Source organism: Mesoplodon bidens (genome assembly GCF_964165515.1).
Source record: "Mesoplodon bidens genome assembly, chromosome: 9".
Taxonomy (NCBI): Eukaryota; Metazoa; Chordata; class Mammalia; order Artiodactyla; family Ziphiidae; genus Mesoplodon; species Mesoplodon bidens.
In genome coordinates, this window is record NC_138166.1 from 86,290,796 (window position 1) to 86,302,141 (window position 11,346).

At 46.7% G+C, this 11,346-nt stretch overlaps 1 long non-coding RNA gene across 1 annotated transcript in view; it reads left to right on the forward strand.

Annotated features, from left to right (window-relative positions):
* The first annotated feature begins 971 nt into the window (after nt 1-971).
* The window catches only part of LOC308622201, a 15,584-nt gene continuing 5,209 nt past the window's right edge, over nt 972-11,346 (forward strand). Inside the window, exons 1-2 of the long non-coding RNA XR_014016578.1 lie at nt 972-1,053; nt 1,987-2,126. This is a non-coding gene — a long non-coding RNA (uncharacterized lncRNA). The remainder of the gene's footprint in view (nt 1,054-1,986; nt 2,127-11,346) is intronic.

The following is an 11,346-nucleotide window of genomic DNA, read 5'->3' on the forward strand; positions in this document are numbered from 1 at the left end:
AAGTATGAATTTGTTCAGTTGCTTTGGAAAACTTTTTGTCTACTTAAAAACCTAAACACATGCCTGCTTTAGGACCCAACAATTTCCCTATTAAATATTTATGTGAATGCAATGAAATATATGTGCACAGAAAAGCTGTACAAGAATGTTCACAGCAGCAATGGAACACAATGCAGCAAAACGAAAGAACCCAGTGATACCAGGCTGCAGCGTAGATGAATCTCACAGATATTATATTGAGTGAAAGAAGTAAAAAACTAGAATATACACTGTTTGGCCTCACTTATAGGAAGTTCGTGTAAAACTAATCTGTGGTGATAAAAAGTAGAATAGTAGTTACCTCAAGGGGGTGCAGGAAAGTTAGTATTTACTAGGAAAGGACATGAGGGAACTTTTGGGGGAGATGCATGTGTTCTATATCTTGATCTGGTTGGTACACATATGTAAACATTCACAGCTGTACTCTTGATATATGTGTAATTCACTGTACAAAACATACCTCAATTTTTTAAAGGGGAAGGAGGCTCAGAGGTCAGGTAGAAAAAATGATGAATGTCCATCCAGGCCATGCAAACTGTACTCTCTATTCCAGGAGCAAGCATGGGGACAGTGGTGGGGTTATTTGGTGAATCGCAGGGCAGTCAGATCTCTGAGTGACCCCAGGATTGTGCCATCAGATACCACGCTAGAATCCAGGGCGATGGAAAACCTCTCATGGCTGGATGAGTAAGCCTTAATTCCTGGCTTTGGGAGAGCATTTCCCGGCATGGCAAGTCCTCTGCAGCTGCTTCCCTCACACACATTTGCTCAAGTTCAAGTGCAGACATTTCTGTGGGTTGTCAGTGTTCCCAGTGAGGCCCCACCTTCCACCCTGAGGCACCCTTCGGTACAGGCCCAAGCTGGACAGGGCCAGCAGGGTTGGTCAGAGATGTGTCTGGAAGGGGCGAGACCCTGAGTAGCATTCTGGGCCAGAGCTATTCAAAGCATAGTCCGTGACTGAAGCCTGTCCACAAACTGATACTCACCCACGATGATACAGGATGGAAATTGAGAGTAAGTGTTGAGAAACTTTTATAGCTGTTAGAAAGAGTCCTCTTACGACTATTGAATTTACGATTATAAAATTGGGTCTTGTCAGTTGTACTTTTTTTTTTCTTTTCATTTTTCTCATTTGTTTTCATCGTGTTTTATAAAAACGTGGGACTGCTATGAAATGAAAATTTTTACAAAGAGAAAGTAGTCTTTCATCTCAGGTAGCTGGAGGAGCATTTTCTTAAATGCTCAGAGGGTGTGCCCTAAAAGAACATATGGAAGAGCCTGAGCAGGGTCTCTGATAAGTCAGGGGCTGTTGCTGCCTGCACTTGGCAATTTTTAGAGACACTGAGCAAAACAGCCTAATTGTAGTTTCCATAGTTACCAGCTACCACCGAGGAGAACATGAGCAGATTTTAAAGGGAAAAGCCAGGCACAGGCAGAAGTCAGAAAGGTGGGGAGGATGCTGGGCCCCAGAGGAATCTGGGCCAGAGGGGGCGGCCACCACTATACATAGCTGAGGCCTTCAAGTTGTTTTGATCCCAGAGGCAGATGCCCTGGAAACCTAGTGATGGCACATCGCCCTTGCAGCTGCCCATGAAGGACATGAGGCAGGCTGACAAGAGGCCTTCATCACAGCAGCAGGGTGGATTACCCTTCAGGGGTCCCACTCTCTGGCCCTGTCCCAGTGGCAGCTCCAGAAGAGTCACCCTCTTTTGCCACCATGCAGCCTGCTATCTATGGACCTCCACCCAAAGCAAAGTTAGCAGTAAGGGAAAGGCGGCAGGAAGCGTCCTGTACCAGCCCCACCGGCCTTCGTGCTCAAGCTTGGGTCTAGGATTTGAGGCCAGCCTCTCTTCCACTGTCATCGATTGGGGACAGTGCTGTAGGCCATCCAGCTGCCTCACGTGTTCAATCATTTGCTCATTCCTTCTTTCATGCTTCACTCAACAGACGTTTCTAGAGCACTTGCGTGGGGCCAGGCACTGTCCCAGATGCTGGAGATGCAGCAGAGCCCAAGCAGAGAAGGTCCCTGCCTTCACGGAGCTCATATTCTAATGGGAGAGACCGATGATGGAAGCATAAACCACAAGGTGAGGCGATGGTACATTCCACTGGCCTCGGGGTGGGGCATTGGGCCAGGAGGGGCTGTGGCGATGGCGGAAACGTTTACACACAGTCTTTAGTATTTGAAGGGATGTGAAGGGCCAAAACACAGGCGCAGAAAGAAGACTGGGCTTGGCAGTGTGATTCATGGGGTCTGTAGGGAGCGCCACATGAGCCGGGGCTCAGTAAATGCTTGTCAACTGAATCTGTGGAGCCTCAGAAATCAGTGCTTTGTAAGTCCCTCTTGGCCCACATCTGCATGACCCTGAACCCTAGAGAGGCCCTTCCTACCCACTGGGTTTCAGGCAGGACTCAGGTTTCCAACAAGCTCTGGAAATTCCACCCAAGAGCCCACCTGGGCCACCAGCCACCAGAGGGCGCTGGTGCTGCTCCTTGGCAAAGAGAAGGCCTGATGTTGTTTAGGAAAATATTTGAATTATGTGAAATACGAAGCAGTCCCGCCTCAGAGTTATAGGCTTGTAAATCATGCTGGGGAGAAGAAGGGCCAGGGGGACGGGGAGATGTGGGATGTGAGTTTATGATCTCTCCAGAAGCCCTTGATGGAATGACAGCCTCGTAACTCACTGGGGCCCACTCCTTCCTCCACCTGGGTTCAGCTCCTCCTCTGGGCCCCCCGGGGAAGATTGATCAGGGTGCCAACGATGAGAGCCTTGCTTGGTAGAGGCCTTAGGCAGGCCCCTCTAGGCTCTCTGGGGAGCGTGAGGGGAGGTGGCCATCATGACTGTTTATGCATTGTGTGCTGGCAGCTGGCCTCAGTTTTAATGACTCCGTGGGGCTATATCCATGTGAGTTCCAAAGGACCGAGACTGAAGAGGCCAGCATGAGCTGCAGGACCCAAACACCAGATGGAAAGGGCTCTGTGGGGTTCCATGGGGAGGCGGCCACCTTCTGCAAGGTCCCATGGACCCACACAGCAAGGATGCTGCATCTCTCTTTGGATGAGGTAGCGTGTCATGCCGCTTCTCCCTCATCTGGGCCATGTCTCCGGTTGGCCCTTTAACAAAACGGCCACCACCAGCCTCTTATCAGGGAACGAACACACAGCACGGCCGCAGAAGAGCTCACAGACTGAGAGCGGACCGTGTGCTGAGGCAACTGGCACTGACCTTCCTCCAGCTGGGGAGATATGCCCATGGGAGGAGGAGGGAGTGGCTGACAATATGCCTACCATCCCCTGCCTCTAGCTGTGGCCTCTGTCATGTCCAGGGTTTTAAAAAAGGGCCATGGGAAGTGCGTTTCCAATGGCAAGTCAGTGACAAACTGTTAAAAATAGCTTTCAAAAACCCTAAAGACGGGCTTCCCTGGTGGCGCAGTGGTTGAGAATCTGCCTGCTACTGCAGGGGACACGGGTTCGAGCCCTGGTCTGGGAGGATCCCACATGCCGCGGAGCAACTAGGCCCGTGAGCCACGACTACTGAGCCTGCGCGTCTGGAGCCTGTGCTCCGCAACAAGAGGCCGCGATAGTGAGAGGCCCGCACACCGCGATGAAGAGTGGCCCCCGCTTGCCACAACTAGAGAAAGCCCTCACACAGAAATGAAGATGCAACACAGCAAAAATAAATTAATTAATTAATAAAAACTCCTACCCCCAACATCTTCTTTAAAAAAAAAAAAAAAAAAACCCTAAAGACTCCACCAAAAAACTATTAGAAATAATGAATGAGGGCTTCCCTGGTGGCACAGTGGTTAAGAATCTGCCTTCCAATGCAGGGGACAGGGGTTCAATCCCTGGTCTGGGAAGATCCCACATGCCGTGGAGCAGCTAAGCCCGTGTGCCATAACTACTGAGCCTGCACTCTAGAGCCCACGAGCCACAACTACTGAGGCCTGCGTGCCTAGAGCCCATGCTCTGCAACAAGAGAAGCCATGGCAATGAGAAGAGAAGCTCACGTACCACAACGAAGAGTAGCCCCTGCTCACTGCAACTAGAGGAAGCCCTCACACAGCAGTGAAGACCCAAAAATAAATTAATTAAATTTAAAAAAAAAGAAATAATGAATACAACAAAGTTGCAGGGCACCAATCAATATACAAAAATCTGTTGCATTTCTATATGCTAACAATGAGCTAACAAAAAGAGAAACTGAGAAGACAATCCCATTTACAATCACAATAAAAAGAATAAAATACCTAGGAATAAATATAACCAAGGAGGTGAAAGACATGTACACTGAAAACTGTAAGACATTGTTGAAAGAAATTGAAGAAGACACAAATAAATGGAAAGATATTCCATTTTCATGGATTGGAAGAATTAGCATTGTCAAAATGTCCATATTACCTAAAGCAATCTACAGATCCAGTGTGATCCCTATCAAAATCTCAAGGACATTTTTCACAGAAATAGAGTAAAACATTCTAAAATTTATACGGAACCATGTAAGGCCTCAAATAGCAAAAGCAGTCCTGAGGAAAAAAGAATAAAGCTGGAGGCATCACATTGCCTGACTTCAGGCTATTTAATAAAGCCATAGTAATCAAAACAGCATGGTATTGGCAGAAAAATGATGCATAGATCAATGGAACAGAATTGAGAGCCCATAAATAAACCCATGCATATATGGACAATTAATTTATGACAAAGGAGCAAAGAACATACAACAGAGAAAAGTAGTCTCTTCAATAAACGGTGCTGGGAAAACTGGACAGCTGCATACAAAAAAATGAAACTAGACTTCTATCTCATACCGTACAGAAATATTAACATAAAATGGATCAAAGACTAGAATGTAAGACCTGGAACCATAAAACTCCTAGAAAAAAACATAGGCAATATGCTCTTTGACATTGTTCTTAGCAATATCTTTCTAGATATGTCTCCTCAGGCAGTGGAAACCAAACAAATACTGTATGTTATCACTTATATGTGGAATCTAAAAAATAATACCAATGAATGTATATGCAAAACAGAAACAGACTCACAGGTATAGAAAACAAACTAGTGGTTATCAAAGGGAAGAGGGAATGGAAGGGGCAAATTAAGGATGTGGGACTAAGAGAGATAAACTACTATGTATAAAATAGATAAGCTACAAGGATATATTGTGTAGCACAGGGGATTTTAGCCATTATCTTGTAATAACTTTTAATGGAGTGTAAGCTGTAAAAATACTGAATCACTAGGCTGTACACCTGAAACTAAGTAGTAATGTAAATCAACTACAATTCAAAAAACCCAGTAAAAAATAAAAACAAAGTAAATGAACACACCAAACCAAACAGTAAGAAACATGTAGCTACAGAAAACAGAGTAGTGGCTACCAGAGGGGAGGGGGCAGGAGGGAGGATAACAGATGGAAACTGAATTTTTGGTGGTGAGCACATTGTAGGGTGTACAGAAGTAGAAACATAATGCTGCACACGTGAAACTTACAGAAGGTTTGAAATCAATGTTACCTCAATTAAAAAAAATAGCTACCTTTCTTGAGGTACTACATGTCAGACATCATGTACATAATCACATTTTCTCACAGATTCTCACAATTATCTCAGAAATTATTTCCATTTCACCGATGAGGGGAGTGAGGCATAGAGATGTAAATCAGTTTGTCTAAGCCACACACAGACAGCTAAGTACGGTGTTGAAGATTAGAACCCAGATCCCTCTGTCACTCTTGGGCATCCCGCCAGGGAGCCTGCCAGCATCTCATCCCTGTCAATGTCAGTCCCTAAACCTTTCGGCTGAATTCCCATTCAATTTCTATTCCTCTCTGCCTGCTTTAGTTCACAGTTGCAGTCCAGTGCCTATCCTTTCTCATTTTCTCTGCGATGTCTTTTGCATTTACAATGCTCTGGTGATAACCCACTATTGAGAGAGAGGGAGAGAGAAGCTCTTTATTTAGAGTTTGTGGTAATATAGCACAATCAAGAGCATAAGCTTTAGAGTCAGAGAAACCTAGGTTTACATTCCAGCTCCATCACCTCTATCATTTGCCATTTGTGGGACTGGAGTTGTTATCGCTTTGAGCCTCAATGTACTCATCCATAAAATGGGTGTAGTAGTGACAACTACTGCATAAGGCTGGATCCTGAGAATTGAATGAGGTAATGTATGTAAGTGATACCTCAACTCACTTTATAAAAATCATCTCTCTGAGAAAGTTCTTTGTGGCCTGGGAGCTGATGACCCTCTGTCACAGGGCATTAAATCAGGGTTACAGTCTTACCCTACACTTGTATTCTCTTCTTCATCTCCTCCCAGTATCTTATCAACCCTAAGGGACCTAATTTTTTTTAATTGATGGGATACAAAAGACTAAGGTCATTTAGAAAACCCTGTCTTCAGGATCAGTTTGGTTTCATTACATGATATCCTCTTTGGGTACCTGATCTTGCGGCCCAGTGCTTTAGAGAAAACAGCAGGCATTTATCTTATTACTATGTATCCAGCATTGAGTTCAGAAGAAAAGAAATGTTAAGACCTGGTCTATTACTGAGTTGAGGAGACAGGACATAAGAAAGAGGTGAAATTATTAGGGAATAAAATTATCATGTACATATCAGCACTGGTTCTGTTAAAATAAAGTGCTGAGTGGTGTTATTAACAGGCAATTCGAGGCTATAGCCATCCAGGATAAGATGCTAATTGTGTGGTGCAGGAGAGAAGGGCATAGGTGCCTGGGGAGGTTGAGTAGTAACCAGTCCTGCTGAGAAGTCACCTGTGAATGTGCTGAGTCATAGAACCAGTGGGCGCATCCAGCCCTCACCAGCATCCAGCTTTTGGTGTCACTTGATGTCCTTGTCTCACATATGTCAGTCACAACTTTCAAGGTGGAATAAAAACTTGGTTTGATGGTGAATAATGGGAAGGAGGTTGGCGATGGCAGTAATGGGAAGGTGAAGAGGTGGAGGAAGACTGAGGGCTCCTCCCAAGAAAAGACTCTGTGAAATGACTTTGATCTCACTTGTGCAGAATTATTAAGGGTTTTAAAGGATTACATATTGCACTGTAGACCTCCCTCGTGCCCTCTTGACCCACATTTCAGCCCCAGCTGTTGCCATAGCAACCAGGTGGCATGCACGTAGCCTGACAGCATCTGTTTTCGGGACAGACCCTGCATACCCCTTGCCTCTGCCCCAGGGCACCACCACTGTGCCTGCCACTGGGGTCCCTGGGGGGAGCCACGTAGCCATTGCTACACACTCGCAAATCTAAACGTCTGAAGGATGAAGCAGCCACTGGGCAGCCTTCACGTTCTGGGGGATGGGAGCCAGTGGACGCGGTCTGAGGTGCTGTTTCTGGAGGGCCCTTTCTAGTGGGTTACCTGCTGCCCACAGTGGAGACCCGCTTGATAATCCACCCTTGAGTTGTCTTGTCTTCTCTCCCTTACCCCACTCCTGTTTCTCAGGACCACCTCCCCTAATAAACCCCCTGCTCATAAGCCCTTGTCTCAGGTTCTGCTTTGGGGGAAAACTCAGGCATTTATCATTTTCAGTTATCCGCTTCTGTACTTTATTGGGAAGCTATATTCTACACTTGCATTTCAGGATTTGGGCAGAGATTCTTGCACTAACTTTATTCATTCATGTAACTGACACTTTTAGCGTGACTGCTATACGCTGGGTCCTGTCCCATGAGTTAGGTCCAGAGAGAGAACAGGTGGGGTTTTTCCTTCAGGTGCCTGTCACTCCATACTAAAGCCACCATCCACTAAAGCTTGTAAGGTGTCAGGACCCGCTTTAAGTCCTTTGAAAGCCTTACCTCACTTGATCCTCTCAACAGCTCTGTGAGGAAGGCGTTATTATTCCCATCTTTACAGATGAGAAGACCAAGATGTAGAGACAGGAATTTGCTCCAGGTGGCAGGGCTGGACAGTGATGGGCAGGGTCTTCGCCATTACTCTACCCAGAAAACACGTTCAGGCAACAAAAGGAAGACTGAGGTCACAGCTGTCTGGACAGGTGGGGTGCTCACACAGTTCCGAGTAGGGGCCATATGCCCCCTGTGTTGCCCCTGGGTTTTCATACAGCTGGAGGCAAACCACAGATGAAGAAGGAATGAGAAGAGTACTGAGGGGTCAGGGGCAGTGCAGGCAGGCCCATGGGGACGGGGCGCCACGAGCCAGTCCTCGCAGTGGACGCAGTCCTGGTGGATGGGGCCGAGAGCGCATCCCTAGTGACCTGCCAGCCTCCCTTCCCTTACCGCTATGCTTCCTGTACCCACCAGGCCCTGCCTTTGCATCACTAGAGTTGGACAGGCTTAACCAGGGGTGGTTGGGGAACTTGGCAGGTGGGAAAGCGGCAGCCCAGGTCTGTACTCCAAAGTGGAACAGGGATAAGAATGGCCCCCCTTCTGTTGGGGGGCATGAGTTTCTCCCCTGCCTGTATTTTAGAGGGATCATCAGGCCTCTATTAGAATCAGCCAGCAGTAGGTGCTGCTGAGAGCAGCCAGCCTGTGTGTGTGTGGACAGGCCTTTGTAGGCATCACAAGGAGCTGTCATTTACGGTCCCCTCGAGGTGGCTGCCATCTGGAGTGAGGACCTGGGTAGAGAACATGGTCTGTGCCCCAGTAAGAATGAGTTCTTTGCCTTCCTGAGAAGTTGATCATTATTGAAATTTCTAGAAGACTATAGGCTGTGTTTTAAAACGACCTTGGTTGGATGCATCCCGGGATGGTCCATATAGCCTCTCCCGAGGCGAGTGCCGCGACCTCCACCTGGGGCTGAACGCTCTCCACCAGGGCAGGCGGGCTGCGAGAAGACCAGGCAGAAAACCTCCCGCACAGAGTTGGCGACAGGTGCTGTCCTCCCCAAGCCTCTTCCTTCTGATTCCTCTCTCCCGATCCTTCCCGCCCACACGCCACCCCAAGGTCCTTCCTTCCTCTTCTCCATGGAGCTGTGCCTTCTTTTTCTGTCTTCCCTTTCTTTCCTAATCTGTCCAAAATCCAGCTCAGGAAAATTAGGAGCTTCCACAGAATGATTCACATTGAGTGTACATGGCCAGTAATACCTTTAAAAAAATAAAAGAGTTCGGTCAAAAGAATAATTCTCTGTAGGTGAAAGGTGAGACTCCACACATCCAGCTGTCAACTAAGGAGCTAACTGTCGGTCAGGTTGAATTTCTTGTACCTTGTAATGCACAGGATAGTCTAGGTTATGCTGCAGTAACAAACAGCTCTCACCCCTCAGGGACTCAAAACAGCAAAGGTTTATTTTTTACCCGTACTACATAGCCATCAGGGTCATCTGGTGGCTCTGCTCTGTGACGTCGTTGTTCTCACTCTGTGGTCCAGGCTGAGGGAGCCTTGCAGGGGACCTACATCACAGGCGTTCAGATTTCATTGGCCCAAAGCAAGGGGCTTGGCCAGCTCACCTTTATTAGGTGGGAAACTGTAATGCTCATTCAGGGAGGGGAAGTGGGAATTGTTGAACAGTGTCACAGTCTACCAGATGTCCCTACGTGTGGGTCCCACCTCATACACCTGCCTTCAGCTTTAGCAGATACTCCCAGCAGCACCGCAGGCTTGGGGTCAGCATTCAAGGTGGGAGTTTTGTTAAAAGCAGGGCAGGTTTAGAGAAGGTGATGGTGTGGAAGTGACCTGCTCCTATCTCCATTCGCCCTGCTCAGCCAGGAGCCGCTCTGCCAATCAGGGAGAGGTTTTGACCACAACACCTGCTCTTTTCACCTGCCAGAGACAGCCACCAGCTACAGCTCAAGGAATTAGTTTCTTAAAGATAAAACATTCATGGCAGGGGGTGTGTGGCCAAATATGAAAAATAATGGAGAGCATGTCAGTCAAAGTTGTGAAGCTAATCAAGGGACCAACTTTGTGGCTGGTCGCTTTCCCCTAGTCCTCCTGCCTTTGTCCCCTCTTTCATTTGTTCTTGATTTACTGTGATTTACTCTGTGCTGGGTACTTGTTAAACTTGGGTAACATTCGTTCAGCTGAGATATGGACTCTGCCTTCAATAATCTCACAGTCTGATGATCAAAAATACACATATTTCATAAGGTGTTAGATATTTAGTCTTTTGCAGTGATAAATAAGGAATCTGTTATGGACTGAGTTATGTCCCTCCAAAATTCATATGTTGAAGCTTTAACCCTCAGTGTGACTGAAGTTGGGAGATGGGACCTTTAAGGAGGTAATTAAGGTTAAATGAGCTCATAAGAGTGGGACTCTATAATCTGATAGGACTTGTGTCCTTATAAGAAGAGACAGCAGAGATCTTTTTCCAAACACACACACAGAAGAAAGACCATGTGAGGACACAGAAGGTGGCTGTTTGCAAGCCAGGAAAAGTGGTCTCACCAGAAACCAACCCTGGCACCTTGAATTTGCACTTCCAGCCTTCAGAACCATGAGAAAATAAATGTCTGTTGTTTAAGCCACACAATCTGATCTGTTATGGCAGCCCAAGCTGACTCTAAATTTGTTACTGAGGCCCAGGCCCAATCCACTCTTTTGTTTGTATGATATCATTTTTATGACTAGTAATAGTACTCCATGCATGTGTGACCCTTCATAATACCCCAGGTTTTTTGCACTTTAGTTACAGGAATCTGTCCTCCCCACAGTCTCCTGGATTTCATAGTGCAGTTAGACGTGTCTGCAGTTTATGGATAAGGAAACAAAATCACAGAGAAATGATCTGCTCAAGGTCACAGTGACTGATTGTGATAAAATATGAGATCATATAGGTAAAGGAGTCTGAGGACAGGGCAGGAACTGGGTCATGTGTGGAATCCCAATCTGAACTTTCCACCACAGCCTGCTTCACTCTTTAGGAGAAGGAAACACATCTCCTTCCTATTCATGAAGTATACTTTCTGTGTGAGTCTTACCCACCAAGACAAACAAACAAGCAAACAAAAAACAACCCACAGAACCTCTGGCTGATGTCAGTCCTTTTGGTTTGTGCTAGACCTTGAGGTCACTAATTCCCAGGAGCCTCGGGTTTGGTGGCTGCGGGGGCAGCAGGAGATCAGTCTGTCTTACATCTCCCCACACTTCTCTTTCCTTTCTTCCTTTCTTAATTATCCTTTCTCTGTGTGTTTCTGTCTCTCCTTCCTGATCCTGCTTCCTTTCCGATTCTCTTTTCTCATGGTTTTCACTTTGCATAATAAGAACGTTGGAATTTCATGGCGACATCCAGCCCAGCCTTCTCCATCTGCTGACCTGAGGCTTAGAGAGGAAAGTGTCTGCTCAAGGGCAGCCAGTGGAATGAAGAGCAGAGGACAGTTTTC